The 15,129-nt window shown below is 37.1% G+C and overlaps 1 protein-coding gene across 1 annotated transcript in view; it reads left to right on the top strand.

The window, feature by feature from the left end:
* The window catches only part of SLC26A7 (solute carrier family 26 member 7), a 181,502-nt gene that overhangs the window by 94,364 nt on the left and 72,009 nt on the right, over positions 1 to 15,129 (top strand). The gene's annotated exons all lie outside the window — the stretch shown is intronic.

Below are 15,129 nucleotides of genomic sequence, written 5' to 3'. Positions count from 1 at the left end.
GAAAGTTAGACAACATAAGCTAGCAGAGGAATATGTTCCAGATGAAGGAACAAGATAAAACCCCAGAAGAACAACTAAGTGAAGTGGAGATAGGCAATCTACCCAAAAAAGAATTCAGATAGTAAAGATATCCAAGATCTCGGAAGAAGAATGGAGGCACAGATTGAGAAGATATAAGAAATGTTTAACAAAGAGCTAGAAGAAATAAAGAACAAACAGAGATGAATAATACAATAACTGAAATGAAAAATACACTAGAAGGAATCGATAGCAGAATAGCTGAGGCAGAAGAATGGATAAGTGATCTGGAAGACAGAATGGAGGAAATCACTGTCATGGAAGAGAATAAAGAAAAAAGAATGAAAAGAAACAAGGACAGTCTAAGAGACTCTGGGAAAACAGTAAAGTCACTGACATTTGCATGGCAGGGTTCCCAGAAGGGGAAGAGAGAGAGAAAAGACCTGAGAAAATAATTGAAGAGATAATAGATGAAAACTTCCCAAACATGGGAAAGGAAACAGTCACCCAAGTACAAGAAGCACAGAAAGTCCCAGACAGGAAAAACCCATGGAGGAACATGTCAAGGCACAGAGTAATCAAACTGACAAGTTAAAAGCAAAGAAAAAAATGTTAGAAGCATCAAGGGGAAAAGCAACATAACAAATGAGGGAGTTCCCATAAGGTCATCAGCTGATTTCTCAGCAGAAACTCTGCAGTCCAGAAGGGAGTGGCATGATATATTTAAAATGATGAAAGGGATGAACCTACAACCAAGAATACTTTACCCAGCAAGGCTCTCATTCAGATTCGATGGAGAATCAAAAATATTACAGAAAAGAAAAAGCTAAGAGAATTCATCACCACCAGACCAGCTTTGCAACAAATGCTAAAGGAAATTCTCTATGTGGAAAAGAAAAGGCTACAACTATTAAAAGAAAAATACGAATGGAAAAGCACACCAGTAAAGGCAAACATACAGTAAAGGTAGGAAATCATCCACACACAAATATATCAAAACCAGCAATTGTGCAACAAGGAGAGCACAAATGCAGGATATTGGAAGTGCATTTGAAAATAAAAGACAAGTAACTTAAAACAATCTTGTTTATTTATAGACTACTGTATCAAAACCTCATGATAACTGCAAGCCAAAAATCTACAAGAGATACACACACAAAAAAGAAAAAGGAATCCAAACACAGCACTAAAATTGTTAACAAATCACAAGAGAACAAAAGAGGAAGGGAAGAAAAAGACCTACAAGAACAAATCCAAAACGATTAAGAAAATGGCAGTAAGAATATACAAAATCGGGGCTTCCCTGGTGGCGCAGTGGTTGAGAGTCTGCCTGCCAGTGCAGGGGACACAGGTTCATGCCCCAGTCCAGGAAGATCTCACATGCTGTGGAGCGGCTGGGCCCATGAGCCACGGCCGCCGAGCCTGCACATCTGGAGCCTCTGCTCCACAACGGGAGAGGCCACAACAGTGAGAGGCCCGTGTACCGCAAAAAAAAAAAAAAGAATATACAAAATCGGTAATTCCCTTAAATGTAAATGGATTAAATGCTCCAACCAAGACATAGACTGGCTGAATGGATGCAAAAACAAGACCCATATATATGCTGTGTAAAAGAGACCCACTTCAGATCTAGGGACACATAGAGATTGAAAGTGAGGGGATGGAAAAAGTTATTCCATGATAACAGAAATCAAAAGAAAGCTGGAGTGGCAATATTCTTATCAGACAAAATAGACTTTAAAATAAAGACTGTTACAAGAGACAAAGAAGGGCACTACATAGTGATCAAGGGATCAATCCAAGAAGAAGATATAGCAATTGTAAATATACGTGCACCCAACATAGGAGAACTTCAGTATATAAGGCAAATAAAACAGGCATAAAAGGAGAAATCAACAGAAACACAATAATAGTGGGGGACTTTAACACCCCACTCTCATCAATGGACAGATAATCCAGACAGAAAATCAATAAGGAAACACAGGCATTAAATGCCACATTAGACCAGATGGACTTTATTGATATGTATAAAACATTCTACCCAAGAGCAGCAGAATACATATTCTTCTCAAGTGCATGTGGAACATTCTTCAGGATTGATCACATGCTGGGCCAGAAAGCAAGCCATGGTAAATTTAAGAAAATTGAAATCATATCAAGCATCTTTTCTAACCACAATGCTATGAGTTAGAAACCAAATGCAAGGCAACAACTGTAAAAAAACACAAACATGTGGAGGACAAACAGTATGCTACTGAACAACCAATGGATCACTGAAGAAATCAAAAAAGAAAAAAGAAAATACCTAGAGACAAATAACAATGAAAACACAATGATCCCAAACCTAAGGGATGCAGCAAAAGCAATTCTTTTTAAAATTAATTTATTTATTATTTTAATTTTTTATTGGAGTAAAATTGCTTAACAATGCTGTGTTAGTTTCTGCTATACAATGAAGTGAAACAGCTATAGTATACCTATATCCCCTCTCTCTTGCACTTCCCTCCCACCTCCCCATCCCACCCACCTAGGTCATCACAGAGCACCAAACTGAGCTCCCTGTGCTATACAGCAGGTTCCCACTAGCTATCTACTTTACACACAGTAGTGTATTTATGTTAAACCTAATATCCCAGTTCATCCCACCCTCCCCTTAACCCCCATGTCCATTCTCTATGTCTACATCTTTATTCCTGCCCTACAAATAAGTTTATCTGTACCATCTTTCTAGATTCCACATATATGCATTAATATACAATATTTTTTTTCTCTTTCTGGCTTACTTCACTCTGTATGACAGACTCTAGGTCCATCCATATCTCTACAAATGATCCACTTTCATTCCTTTTTATGGCTGAGTAATATTCCATTGTATATATGTACCACATCATCTTCATCCATTCATCTATTGTTGGACATTTAGGTTGTTTCCATGTCCTGACTATTGCAAATAGTGCTGCAATGAACATTGTGGTACATGTATTTTTTGGATTATGGTTTTCTCAGGGTATATGTCCAGTAGTGGGATTGCTGTGTCATATGGTAGTTCTATTTTTAGTTTTTGAAGGAAAATCCACAATGTTCTTCATAGTGGCTGTATCAATTTACATTCTCACCAACAGTGCAAAAGGGTTCCCTTTTCTCCATACCCTCTCCAGGTTTTATTGTTTGTAGTTTTTTTGATGATGGTCATTCTGAGCAGTGTTAGGTGATACTTCATTGTATCATTCATCACTAATTATTAGAGATTTGCATGTCTAATAATTAGTGATGTTGAGCATATTTTCATTTGCCTCTAGGCCATATGTATGTCTTCTTTGGTGAAAAATCTATTTAGGTCTTCTGCCCATTTTTTGATTGGGTTGTTTGTTTATTTGGTATTGAGCTCCATGAGCTGTTTCTATATTTTTGAGATTAATTCTTTGTCTGTTGCTTCATTTGCAAATATTTTCTCCCATTCTGAGGGTTGTCTTTTCAGCTTGTTTATGGTTTCCTTTGCTGTGCAAAAGCTTTTAAGTTTCATTAGGTCTCATTTGTTTATTTTCATTTTCATTACTATAGGACGTGGGACAAAAATGATCTTGCTGTGGTTTATGTCAAAGTGTTTTTCCTATGTTTTCCTCTAAGATTTTTAAGGATCCAGTCTTACATTTAGGTCTTTAATCCATTTGGAGTTTATTTTTGTGTATGGTGTTAGGGAGTGTTCTAATATCATTCTTTTACATGTAGTTGTCCAGTTTTCCCAGGACCACTTATTGAAGAGGCTGTCTTTCCTCCATTGTATGTTCTTGCCTCCATTGTCATAAATCAGGTGATGGTTTATCTCTGGGCTTTCTATCCTGTTCCATTGATCTATAGTTCTGTTTTTGTTCCAGTACTATACTGTTTTGATTACTATAGCTTTGTAGTATAGATTGAAGTTAGGGAGCCTGATTCCTCCATCTCTGTTTTTTTTTTTTTTTTTTTTCAAAATTTCTTTGGCTTTTTGGGGGTATTCTTCCAAACCAAGAACATGGTATATTTCTCCACCTGTTTGTGTCATTTTGATTTCTTTCATCAGTGTTTTATAGTTTTCTGCATACAGGTATTTTGTCTCCTTATGTAGGTTTATTCCTAAGTATTTTATTCTTTTTGTTGCAATGGTAAATATGATAGTTCCTTAATTTATCTTTCTGATTTTTCATTATTAGTGTATAGGAATGTGAAAGATTTCTGTGCATTAATTTTGTATCCTGCAAACTTACCAAATTAATTGATTAGCTCTAGAAGTTTTCTTGTGGCATTTTAAAGATTATCTATGTATAGTATCCTGTCATCTGCAAACAGTGACAGTTTTACTTCTTCTTTTCCAAATTGTATTCCTTTATTTCTTTTTCTTCTCTGATTGCCATGGCTAGGACTTCCAAAACTATGTTGAGTAATAGTGATGAGAGTGGATACCCTTGACTTGTTCCTGATCTTAGAGGAAATACTTTCAGTTTTTCACCATTGAAAATGATATTTGCTGTGGGTTTGTTATGTATGGCCTTTATTATGTTGAGGTAGTTTCCCTCTATGTCCATTTTCTGGAGAGTTTTCATCATAAATGGGTGTTTAATTTTGTCAAAAGCTTTTTCTGCATCTATTGAGATGATCATATGGTTTTTATTCTTCATTTTGTTAATAATATGATGTATCACATTGATTGATTTGTGTATATTGAAGAATCCTTACATTTCTGGAATAAACCCCACTCCATCATGGTCTATGATCCTTTTACTGTGTTGTTGGACTTTGTTTGCTCATATTTTCTTCAGGATTTTTGCATCTATATTCATCAGTGTTACTAGTCTCTAATTTTCTTTTTTTGTGATATCTTTGTCTGGTTTTGGTATCAGTGTGATGGTAGCTTCGTAGAAAGAACTTTGAAGTATTCCTCCCTCTGCAATATTTTTAGAAGAGTTTGAGGAGAATAGGTGTTACCTCTTCTCTAAATGTTTGATAGAATTCACCTGTGAAGCCATGTGGTCCTGGACGTTTGATTGTTGGAAGATTTTTAATCACAGTTTCAATTTCAATACTTGTGATAGGTCTGTTTATATTTTCTAACTCTTCCTATTTCAGTCTTGGAAAATTGTACCTTTCCAAGAATTTGTCCATTTCTTCCAGGTTGTCCATTTTATTTGTGTATAATTGTTTGTAGTATTTTCTTATGATCCTTTCTATTTCTGTGGTGTCTGTTGTAATTTCTCCTTTTCCATTTCTAATTTTATTGATTTGAGTCCTGTCTGTTTTTTTTTTTTTTTCCTGATGAATGTGGCTAAAGGTTTATCAGTTTTGTTTATCTTCTCAAAAAACCCATTTTTAATTTTATTTATCTATGCTATTGTTTTCTTCATTTCTATTTCATTTATTTCTGTTCTGATCTTTATGATTTCTTTCCTTCTACTGATTTTGGGTTTTCTTCTTCGTTCTCTAGTTGCTTTAGGTGTAAGGTTAGACTGTTTATTTGAGATTTTTCTTGTTTCTTGAGGTGAGATTGAATTGATATAAACTTCCATCTTAGAACTGCTTTTGTTGCATTGCATAGGTTTTGGGTTGTCTTGTTTTTGTTGTCATTTGTTTCCATGTATTTTTTACAATTCTTCTTCGATTTCTTCAGTCATCTCTTGGCTATTTAGTAGTGCACTCTTCAGCCTCCATGTATTTGTGTTTTCTACAATTTTTTTTCTGGTAATTGATTGCCAGTCTCACAGCATGTTGTCAGAAAAGATGCTTCATACAATTTCAATTTTCTTAAATTTTCTGAGGCTTGATTTGTGACACAAGGTGTGATCTATCCTGGAGAATGTTCCATGTGGTCTTGAGAAGAAAGTGTATTCTGCCACCTTCGGGTGGAATGTCCTATAAATATTAGTTAAATCTATCTGTTCTATTGTGTCATTTAAAGCTGTGTTTCCTCATTTATTTCTGTGTGGATGATCTGTCCATTGGTGTAAGTGGGGTGTTAAAGTCCCTTACTATTATTGTGTTACTGTCAATTTCCCTTCTTATGGTTGTTAGAATTTGCCTTATGTACTGAGGTGCTTCTATTTTTGGTGCATAAATATTTATATTTGTTATAACTTCTTCTTGGATTGACCCCTTGATCATTATGTAGTGACCTTCCTTGTCTCTTGTAACAGTATTTTAGTGTCTATTTTGTCTGATATGAATATTGATACTCCAGCTTTCTTTTGATTTCCATTTGCATGGAATATCTTTTTCCATCTCCTCACTTTCAGTCTGTATGTGTCCCTAGGTCTGAAATGGGTCTCTTGTAAGCAGCATCAATATGGATCTTGTTTTTGTATCCGTTCAGCCAGTCCGTGCCTTTTTTGTTGGAGCGTTTAATCCATTTACATTCAAGGTTATTATCAATATGTATGTTCCTATTACCATTTTCTTAATTGTTTTGGGTCTGTTTTTAATTCTCTAGTGTTTCCTGCCTAGAGAAGTTCCTTTAGCATTTGTTATAAAGCTGGTTTGGTGGTGCTGAATTCTCTTACCTTTTGCTTGTCTGTAAAGCTTTTCATTTCTCCATCAAATTGCAATGAGATCCTTGCTGGAAGAGTAGTTTTTTCTCTTTCATCACTTTAAGTATACCCTGCCACTCCCTTCTGGCCTGCAGAGTTTCTGCTGAAAAATCAGCTGATAACCTTATGGGGATTCCTTTGTATGTTATTTTTTGCTTTTCCCTTGCTGCCTTTAATATTTTTCTTTGAATTTAATTTTTGTTAGCTTGATTAATATGTGTTTTGGTGTGTTTCTCCTAGGGTTTTTCCTGTATGGGACTCACTGTACTTCCTGGCCTTACTTCCTTTCCCATGTTGGGGAAGCTTTCCACTATAATCCCTTCAAAAATTTTCTCATACCCTTTCTTTTTCTCTTCTTTTTCTAGGATGCCTATAATTCGAATATTGGTTAGTTTACTGTTGTCCCAGAAGTCTCTGAGATCGTCTTCAATTCTTTTTATTCTTTTTTCTTTATTCTGTTCCTCAGCAGTTATTTACACCATTCTGTCTTCCAGCTCACTTATTTGTTCTTCTCCCTCAGTTATTCTGTTATTGATTCCTTCTAGTGTAGTTTTCATTTCATTTATTGTGTTGTTTGCCTGTTTGTTTGTTCTTTAGTTCTTCTAAATCTTTTTTAAACATTTCTTTTATTTTCTTAATCCATACTTCCATTCTATTTCTGAGGTTCTGGATCATGTTTACTATCATTACTCTGAATTCTTTTTCAGGAAGGTTGCCTATTTCCTCTTCATTTATTTGGTCTTGTAGGTTTTTACCCTGCTCCTTCATCTGTGACATATTTTTTTGCCATCTCATTTTTTTATTGATTGGTTGGATTGTGTTCCTGTCTTACTGGTTGTTTGGCCTGAGGCATCCAGCACTGGAGTTTGTAGACTGTTGGGTAGAGCTGGGTCTCAGTGTCAAGATGAGGACCTCCAGGAGACCTCACTGTGATGAATAGTCCCTGTGGTCTGAGGTTCTCTGTTAGTCCAATGGTTCAGACTCAGAGCTGTCACTGCAGGAGCTCTGGCCCAACCCCTGGCTCACATCCCAAGATCCCTCAAGCCATGCAGCGTTGAGAAAAACTGAAAAATAGGAGCAGAAAATAGCAAAGAGTAAAAAACAAAATAAGATTAGAAATATAACAGATATGTTAGAAAGATAAAAAATAAAAATACAGATGAAACAACTGGAAGGTAAAACAGAACCACAATAGTGAAAAAGAGGAGAAAAAAAAAAAAGCCAGAAAAGGCTTTCACTGTGTGGGGCCGGGGCTTAGGAAGGGGCGGGGTTTAGGTGGTGGGCAGAGCCTATGCTTAGGATGCACAAGGCTAAGGGGCTAGGGGGTTGGGCTTCGGCTCAGTGTAGCATGAGGCGTCCAGCAGTGTTTCTGGCCTTGGAGGGTGGAGGACCAGGTCCATGACCCCAGCAGGCTCACTGGGCTTGAATGGGTGGGGAATTGCCTGCAGTGCTTCCCCTGAATCCCTGGCCCCAGAGGGTCCCCCCATCCACCTCTCCTCCTTTTCCCCCCCTCCCTCCCTCCTACATCCCTAGGACCCCTGAAGCTGGAGGTGGCCTCAAAGAGCAGAGGACCAGGCCTGGAAACACAGCAGGCTTTCCAGGGCCCAAGTGAGTGTGCGAAGTGCCCTCCATGCCTTCCTTGGTCCTCAGATCCCAGACAGCCTCTCCCCATCTGCCTCTCCTCTTCTCCCCCACCTCCCTCCTACTCCCCTAGGACCAACATGGCCTGGAGGGGGCCTAAGAGGGCAGGTGACCTGGCCTGGGAGCCTGGAAAACTTCTCAGGTCTGAGTGGGCAGGTGAAAGGCCTGCTGCACCTCCCCTGATCCTCCTGTTGTAGAAGGTCACCCACCCACCATCTGCCTCTCCTACTCTTCCCCCCACCTCCCTCCCTCACAGGCTCCTAGGACCCATGAGGCTGGAGGGGGCACCAGAGGATGCAGGACCAGACCCAGGAGCCCAGCAGCATTCCTGGGGCTCAAGAGGGTGGGGGAAATGCCCTCCACACCTCCCCTGATCCTCCAATTCCAGAGGGTCCCTCCTTGTTTGCTTCTCCTGCTTTTCCCCCTTCTCCCTCCCTCCAACACCCCTAGAACCCACGAGGCCAGAGGGGGCCCCAGAGAATGGAGGACCCAGCCTGGAACCCTGCAGGCTTCCTGGGGTCCAATTGGGCAGGGGAAATGCTAGGCATGCTCCCCTGTGATCCTCTGAGACCCTTGAGGGTCCCTCCAGGTGTTGGAACTCCTCTCCCAGCCACCCCTCAGGGGCACCAGTCCTGTCCAGCCTCCACTTCTCCTTCCCCCTCACTCCCCCTACATCCTATTTGGTCACTCGGGGGTTCCTCCCATCTCTTTGGGCATCGAGGTCCCCCATCAGTGTCTGGCAGGTGCCCTGGTTGTGGGGAGACATGAACTCTGTGTCTTGCCCCACCACCATCTTCACAAAAGCAGCTCTAAGAGGGAAGTTTACAGCAATAAAATCTTACCTCAAAAAACAAGAAAAATCTGAAATAAACAACCTAAACTTACACCTAAAGCAACCAGAGAAAGAGGAACAACCAAAACCCAGAGTTAGTAGAAGGAAATAAATCATAAAGATCAGAGCAGAAATTAATGAAATAGAGATGAACAAAACAATAGAAAAGATCAATGAAACTATAAGCAGGTTATTTGAAAAGATAAACAAAAATGATAAACCTTAACCAGACTCATCAAGTAAAAAGGGAGAGGGCTCAAATCAATAAAATTATAAATGAAAAAGAAGTTGTAATGGACACCACAGAAATACAAAGGATCATTACAGACTACTACAAGCAACTATATTCCAATAAAGTGGAAAATGTAGAAGAAATGGACAAATTCTTAGAAAGATACAACCTTCCAAGACTGAACCAGGAAGAAATACAAAATATGAACAGACAAATCACAAGTACTGATATTGAAATTGCGATTAAAAAACTCCAAAAAAACAAAAGTCCAGGACCAGATGGCTTCACAGGAAAATTCTATCAAACATTTAGAGAAGAGTTAACACCTATCATTCTGAAACTTTTCCAAAAAATTGCAGTGTTTAGAACACTTCCAAACTCATTCTATGATACCAATATAACCCTGACACCAAAACCAGGCAAAGATACCACAAGAAAAGAAAATTACACGTCAATAGCACTGATGAACATAGACAGAAAAATCCTCAACAAAATACTAGCAATCTGAATCCAACAATACATTAAAAGGATCATACACCAAGATGGAGTGTGATTTATCCCAGGGATGCAAGGATTCTTCAATACACACAAATCAATCAATGTGATACACCACATCAACACAGTGAAGAATAAAAACTATATGATCATCTCAGTAGATGCAGAAAAAAGCTTTTGACAAAATTCAACAACCATTTATGATGAAAGATTTCCAGAAAGTGGGCATAGAGGAAATATACCTCAAAATAATAAAGACCGTATATGACCAACCCACAGCTAACCTCATACACAATTGTGAAAAGCTAAAAGCATTTCCTCTAAGATCAGGAACAAGACAAGGATATTCACTCTTGCCACTTTTATTCAACATAGTTTTGGTAGTCCTAGCCATGGCAATCAGCGAAGAAAAAGAAATAAAAGGAATCTAATTTGGAGAAGAAGTAAAACTGTCACTGTTTGCAGATGACATGATACTATACATAGAAAATCCTAAAAATGCTACCAGAAATCTCCTAGAGCTCATCAATGAGTAAAGTAAATTTGCAGGATACAAAATTAATGCACATAAATTTGTTGCATTTCTATACACTGGCAATGAAAGATCAGAAAGAGAAATTAAAGAAATGATCTGATTTACCATCATATCAAAAAGAATAAGATACCTAGAAATAAACTTACCTAAGGAGGCAAAAGACCTGTACTCCAAAACTTTAAGATGCTGATGAAGGAAATCAAAGATCACACAAACAGATTGAGAGATATACCATGTTCTTTGATTAGAAGAATCAATATTTTCAAAATTACTATACTACTCAAGGCTATCTACAGATTCAATGCAATTCCTATAAAGTTACCAATGACATTTTCCACAGTACTAGAACAAAAAAACTTTACTATTTGTATGGAAACATAAAGACCATGAATAGCCAAAGCAATATTGAGAAAGAAAACTGGAGCTGTTGGAGTCAAGCTCCCTGACTTCAGACTCTACTGCAAAGCTACATCATCAAAATAGTATGGTAGTGGCACAAAAACAGAAATATAGGTCAATGGAACAGGATAGAAAGCCCAGAGATATACCCATGCACCTATGGTCAATTAATCTACAACAAATGAGGCAAGACCCTACAATGGAGGAAAGACAGTCTCTTCAATAAGTGGTGTTTGGAAAACTGGACAGCTGCATGTAAAATAATGCAATTAGAATATTCTTTAACAGCATACATAAAAATATTCCAAATGGATTAAAGACCTAAATGTAAGACTGTATGTTACAAAACTCTTAGAGGAAAACATAGGCAGAAAACTCTTTGATATAAATTGCCACAATATATTTTTGGATCTGTCTCCTAGAGTAATGGAAATAAAAACAAACAAATGGGATCTAATTAAACTCAAAAACTTTTGCACAGCAAAGGAAACCATAAAAAAATGAAAAGACAACCTACAGAATGGGAGAAAATATTTGCAAACAATTAGACCGACAAGGGATTAATCTCCAAAATATATAAAGAGCTCATGCAGCTCAATATCAAAAAAACAAAGAGCCCAATCAAAAAATGACCAGATATAAGCAGACGTTTCTCCAAAGAACATATACAGATGGCTAAAAAGCACATGAAAAGTTGCTCAACATCACTAATTATTAGAGAAATGCAAATCAAAACTACAATGTGGTATCACCTCTCACCAGTCAGAATGGTCACCATAAAAAAAATCTACAAACAAAAAATGCTGGAGAGGGTGTTGGAAAAAGAGTACACTGTTGGTGGGAATGTAAATTGATACAGCCACTATGAATAACAATATGGAGGTTCCTTAAAAAACTACAAATAGAACTACCATATGACCCAGCAATCCCACTACTGGGCATATACCCTGAGAAAACCACAATTCAAAAAGAGTCATGTGCCAAAATGTTCATTGCAGCTCTATTTACAATAGCTAGGAGTTGGAAGCAACCTAAGTGTCCATCATCGGATGAATGGATAAAGAAGATGTGGCACATATATATAATGGAATATTACTCAGCCAATAAAAGAAACAAAATTGAGTTATTTATAGTGAGGTGGATGGACCTAGAGTCTGCTATACAGAGTGAAGTAAGTCAAAAAGAGAAAAACAAATACCGTATGCTAACACATATATATGGAATCTAAGGAAGAAAAAAAAAAAGGTCATGAAGAACCTAGGTGTAAGACAGGAATAAAGACACAGACCTACTAGAGAATGGACTTGAGGATATGGGGAGGGGGAAGGGTAAGCTGGGACGAAGTGAGAGAGTGGCATGGACATATATACACTACCAAACATAAAATAGATAGCTAGTGGGAAGCAGCCACATGGCAGAGGAAGATCAGCTTGGTGCTTTGTGACCACCTAGAGGGGTGGGATGGGGAGGGTGAGAGGGAGGGAGATGCAAGAGGGAAGAGATATGGGAACATATGTATATGTATAACTGATTCACTTTGTTATAAAGCAGAAACTAACATACCATTGTAAAGCAATTATACTCCAATAAAGATGTTAAAAAAAAAAAAACTAACTAAAAATAGAGTTACCATATAAGCCAGCAATCCCACTCCTGGGCATATATCCAGAAAAAACCATAGTTCGCAAAGATACGTGTGCCCCAATATTCATTGCAGTGTTTACAATAGCCAAGATGTGCAAGCCACCTAAAAGTCCATATATAGATGAAAAGATAAAGAAGATGTGGTACACATATACAATGGAATATCACTCAGCCATTAAAAAGAATGAAATATTGCCATTTGCCTCAACATGTATATACCTGGAGATTATCATAGTAAGTGAAGTAAGTCTCACAGAGAAAGACAAGTATCATATGATACCACTTATATGTGGAAACTTAGAAAAATGATACAAATGAACCTTTTTACAAAACAGAAACGTACAGATTAGAGAATGAACTTATGGTATCAGTGGGGAAGTTAGAGGGGGAGGCAGAGATTGGGAGTTTGGGATTGACTTATACACACTGCTATATTTAAAACTGATAACCAACAGGGACCTACTGTATAGCATAGGGAACGCTGCTTAATATTCTGTAATATCCTAAATAGGAAATGAATTTAAAAAAGAATAGATACGTTTATATGTATAACTGAATCAGTTTGCTGTACATCTGAAACTAACAATATTGTTAATCAACTATAATATAAAATAAAAATTTTAAAAATATAAACAGAATGAACATGAAAAAAATATGTTGAGCGAATGAATAAATTATAACTACAAATCCCCTTAATATGATACAGTTAAGTATTGATAGTGAGAAAAGAGGAGTGTGAGTTCTTCCGTCATTCTGCTTATTCAGGGTAACATCTACTCCTATTTACAGATTTATTGTTACTATTACTATGTTAGACCAAATCTTTTATTCGTTCAACAGTGTTTATTGAGTGCCTGCTGTCTGCCAGACACTATTCTAGGAGTTGAGAATCCATCAGTGAAAAAAAAAATGTATTAAGAATGTCCAAATCAGATAAAAACACATTATATGAGTAGTGGTGTGTATGTATGAATGTGTTTGTGTGTGTAAATGTACATTAAGTGCTTCAGAAAAGTCTCCTCTGTAAAGAAAATTATAAAAAATAATATATGTATATGTTGGATAGGCTATTTTCATTCTTTGAAATATCTCAAAATGCATTTGTTTATATATACTGATATTTTTTTTTCATTTTATGTCGTTATATTAAATGGCCAGTTTAAAGAATTACTAATATTATAGTCTCAAACTGAGCTAAACTCCTATTTTATAAAACAGATTGGTCAGTTCTAATGAAAGAGTTTACTTATTTATCTATACACATATAAACTATCATTGCTTCTCTGAGGTCTGGGAAATGAATAATGATCTTCAATAGGAATTTTTATCTACTGAAGTGTAGCGTGTGATAACATACCCAAATGACTTGATTTATACTAGAAATGAGACATGTCAATGTGTGTTTAGGAGGCCTAGACCTATATTAAATGAGCATGTGTAAATGTGTGCATGTGTGTGTGTTTGCACATGCCTATCCCTGTCCCTATTTCTATCTCCAAATGCCACTCATCTCCTAGAAGCCATCTTTAGCTGTGATTTCTCCATGTGGGTCCACATGATAGTCATTAGTATAACTCCTCATCAGCCTATTTTTCTATTGTTGTTCTTCGTGCTGGTTGCAACAAGCCTCTGCCTGCCCCCATCTTCTTCTGGAGCATCTTGTGAGACGTAATTTGCTCTACAAATTGTAGTTTAATTCAGACAGACAATAAAAACCCTGGGGGAGAGTTTCTCATTCCTTTCATTCTGGGGTGGCCATTTTTATTACTGCAAACACATGTTCTCGAAATGCACATTACAGCAAATTTGGTATGGCTTGCGAGTTTTTCACATTTCTCTGATTCCTTATACAGGCACTGTCATGGCATACTTTTAATACCATGGATAAAACAGAAGGAATAAGCCTTAAATGTTTTAAAATGTTTGGATGCTTGTTTTATTCTTGGCAAATCATATGAATGATAGTCTCACTTTTATCTTTGGATCATAATAAATCATCAGAAAGCTGTGTATTTGGACCAAGTTTTCTTGACATCCCTCTGACTCCATCCACTATAGAATATATTTCTTTGAGTAGCATTTTGGATTTTTGTCCTGGGCTTTGAGTAAGGGGTAACTATGAGAAATGGAACCTGCTTCTTCACTTGCTGTAGGAGTTCTGTGAACCGTTATTATTCACAGCTTAAGCAGAGAGGAAAAATATTGTCTGCATCTCAGATAACCATGATATTGTAGTACCTGATTTTCTTTCCAAGTAGTGTGGAATACTAGAATGCTGTGAAAAGGGTAACCAGTAAAGCTATCTGACCCCCAATTATTCCTTAATGCATTTGATTACACAATCAATTTTTTCTAACTGTGTGGACAAAGGAGATTCTGGATTCTACATTACCCCGATTCCGTTCACCCAACAAGGCTCCATGTTAACTGAGTATATTTTCTTTGTTTGTTTGAAAGAGTTACAGTGTTAATGATAATATTCAATATATAGAATCCATGTTAGATAGCCTGATGTACCTCATTTACACCAGGTGTGTTCCTGATCCTTGGATCAGATGGGTTCAATGAGGAAACCTACTGAGCAGAATTTTAGGAGACGCTGAGGAACATAGTCTATATAAATTCTTTTGATATGTTGTCTATATAGTATTTTAATCCAATATTTTTAGTTGTGGTCAAATTATCTTTGAGATACTAAAAAGAGAGGGCAAAGAACACCAACAAGTTGGGCTACTATAAGAATTGTCTGTATGCTAAAGTAAAAACTATTTTTTATCAC

Source organism: Neophocaena asiaeorientalis, unplaced genomic scaffold (assembly GCF_003031525.2).
Source record: "Neophocaena asiaeorientalis asiaeorientalis breed wild unplaced genomic scaffold, Neophocaena_asiaeorientalis_V1.1 scaffold320, whole genome shotgun sequence".
Lineage (NCBI taxonomy): Eukaryota > Metazoa > Chordata > Mammalia > Artiodactyla > Phocoenidae > Neophocaena > Neophocaena asiaeorientalis.
Note: the sequence above shows the minus strand (reverse complement) of the source record. Positions and strands in the feature narration are given on the sequence as shown.